The sequence below is a fragment of the Symphalangus syndactylus genome, chromosome 17, assembly GCF_028878055.3.
Source record: "Symphalangus syndactylus isolate Jambi chromosome 17, NHGRI_mSymSyn1-v2.1_pri, whole genome shotgun sequence".
In the NCBI taxonomy this organism is placed as follows: domain Eukaryota; kingdom Metazoa; phylum Chordata; class Mammalia; order Primates; family Hylobatidae; genus Symphalangus; species Symphalangus syndactylus.
This window is the reverse complement of record NC_072439.2, coordinates 71,355,316-71,358,421: the sequence shown is the minus strand read 5'-3', so window position 1 is coordinate 71,358,421 and position 3,106 is coordinate 71,355,316. Positions and strand designations below refer to the sequence as shown.

Below are 3,106 nucleotides of genomic sequence, written 5' to 3'. Positions count from 1 at the left end.
GTTTTTCTGCTTCAGGTGACAATGTTTTAAGAAATCCTTCTGCTTTATTCAATTTGTAAAATATATAAATTGTTGGAATAAATTCTTCTCAAGGTCACTTTTCAAACAGAAGCATATACTCCCTTTCAGAAGTTTTATTGGCTTTGGATTCACATTCACCTAACATTAATTGAGTATCTACTGTATTAGGCATTAAATTCTAACGAACTACCAATAGCTATTGTCCCAATTTTATAGTTGACAAAAAGGGACTCAAAAATGTTAAATAATTTATCTGAAAATCACACAACCAGTAAATGGGAGTAAACTCCAGTTGAATCATGCAAGTTAATTATATTGCCTTTAAAAATAATTTTTATTATATATATATACACACACACACATATATATATTTAAAAGTAATTGGTATTACTTCAGATATGTATTGTGTTCATCTCATTAGTGAGGCCTCATTCTTTTTTTTTTTTTTTTTTTTGAGACGGAGTCTCGCTCTGTCGCCCAGGCTGGAGTGCAGTGGCACAATCTCGGCTCACTGCAAGCTCCGCCTCCTGGGTTCACGCCATTCTCCTGCCTCAGCCTCTCCGAGTAGCTGGGACTACAGGCGCCCGCCACCACGCCCGGCTAACTTTTTGTATTTTTAGTAGAGACGGGGTTTCACCGTGGTCTCGATCTCCTGACCTCGTGATCCGCCCGCCTCGGCCTCCCAAAGTGCTGGGATTACAAGCGTGAGCCACCGCGCCCGGCCAGCCTCATTCTACTGATGTGAAAGTATTTATGCTAATCACACTTATTAGGAATTTGTTGATAGAACAATAAAATTATTTTCCTAGCTCAGTTAGCTCACTATGTATTTTTTCCCATTGACTTTACCAGTGAGAAGAAGATGGAAACCGTTTGAATGTGGAACATTGTCCCAAAGTCAGCCAGGTGAGATATTTGGCCATTAGTTTATGGTACTTTTGAGAGATTATGGCTTTTATTTTCCCTTCAAAACTTGTGGGCTTCTGGGGAGAAGCATGAGAAGTAGGAACAGGTATAATTGCAGCAGTATGGAAGGGCTACAATTTGAGAGACAATAGCTTATTAAAATTTTAATGGAAAAACATTCAACGCTCATGGATAGGAAAAATCAATATTCTGAAAATGGCCATACTGCCCAAAGTAATTTATAGATTCAATGCTATTCCCATTAAACTACCACTGACATTCTTCACAGAATTAGAAAAAACTATTTTAAAATTCATATAGAACCAAAAAAGAACCTGTATAGCAAAGGCAATTCTAAGCAAAAAGAACAAAGCTGGAGACATCACGCTACCCAACTTCAAACTGTACTACATGGCTACAGTAAACAAAATAACATGGTACTGGTACAAAAATAGACACATAGACCAATGGAACAGAATAGAGTACTCAGAAATAAGACTGCTCATCTACAACCATATGATCTTTGACAAACCTGACAAAAAACAAGCAATGGGGAAAGGATTCCTTATTTAATAAATGGTGCTGGGAGAACTGGCTAGCCATATGCAGAAAATTGAAACTGGACTCCGCTCTTACTCCTGATACAAAAATTAACTCAAGATGGACTAGAGACTTAAATTGAAAACCCAAAACTATAAAAACCCTGGAAGAAAACCTAGGCAATATCATTCAGCACATAGGCACGGGCAAAGATTTCATGACAAAAACACCAAAAGGAATTGCAACAAAAGTAAAAATTGACAAATGGGATCTAATTAAACTAAAGAGCTTCTGCACAGCAGAAGAAATTACTATTAGAGCAAATAGACAACCTGCAGAATGAGAGAAAATTTTTGCAACCTATCCATCTGACTAAGTTCTTTTTTTTTTTTTTTGACAAATTTCTAATATCCAGAATCTACAAGGAACTTAAACAAATTTATAAGGAAAAAACCCAAACAACCCCATTAAAAAGTTGGCAAAGGACATGAACAGATACTTCTCAAAAGAAGACATTTATGTGACTAACAAACATATAAAAGAAGCTCAACATCACTGATCATTAGGTAAGTGCAAATCAAAATCACAATGAGATACCATCTCATGCCAGTCAGAATGGCGATTATTAAAAAGTTTAGAAACAACAGATCTGGTGAGGCTGTGGAGAAATAGGAAAACTTCTACACTGTTGGTGGGAATGTAAATTAATTCAACCATTGTGGAAGACAGTGTGGTGATTCCTCAAAGACCTAGAACCAGAAATATCATTTGACCCAGCAATCCCATTACTGGGTATATACCCAAAGGAATATAAATCATTCTATTATAAAGATACATGCACATGTATGTTCATTGCAGCACTATTCACAATAGCAAAGACATGGAATCAACCCAAATGCCCATCAATGATAGACTGCATAAAGAAAATGTGGCACATATACACCATGGAATACTGTGCAGCCATAAAAAGGAACGAGATTGTATTCACTTCTGCAGCACATATACTAAAATTGGAATGACACAGAGAAGATTAGCATGGCCCCTGTGCAAGGATGACATGCAAATTCGTGAAACGTTCCATATTTTTCTCAAGGATCTAGAACTAGAATTACCATTTAACCCAGCAATCCCATTACTGGGTATCTACCCAAAGGATTATAAATCATGCTACTATAAAGACACATGCACACATATGTTTATTGCGGCACTATTCACAATAGCAAAGACTTGGAACCAACCCAAATGTCCATCAATGGTAGACTGGATTAAGAAAATGTGGCACATATACACCATGGAATACTATGCAGCCATAAAAAAGGATGAGTTCATGTCCTTTGTAGGGACACGGATAAAGCTGGAAACCATCATTCTCAGCAAAGTATCACAAGGACAGAAAACCAAACACTGCATGTTCTCACTCATAGGTGGGAATTGAACAATGAGATCACTTGGACACAGGGCGGGGAACATCAGACACTGGGGCTTGTCGTGAGGTGGGGGCCTGGGGGAGGGAGAGCATTAGGGGAAATACGTAATGTAAATGATGAGTTGATGGGTGCAGCAAACCAACATAGCACATATATACCTATGTATGAAACCTGCACATTGTGCACATGTACCCTAGAACTTAAAGTGTAAT

The 3,106-nt window shown here is 37.7% G+C and overlaps 1 non-coding gene across 1 annotated transcript; it reads left to right on the top strand.

Moving 5' to 3' along the window:
• Positions 1-2,447: 2,447 nt before the first annotated feature.
• Positions 2,448-2,554, top strand: LOC134733410 (U6 spliceosomal RNA). Its single transcript, XR_010116848.1, has one exon. It is a non-coding gene; the product is annotated as a U6 spliceosomal RNA (small nuclear RNA).
• Positions 2,555-3,106: the final 552 nt, after the last annotated feature.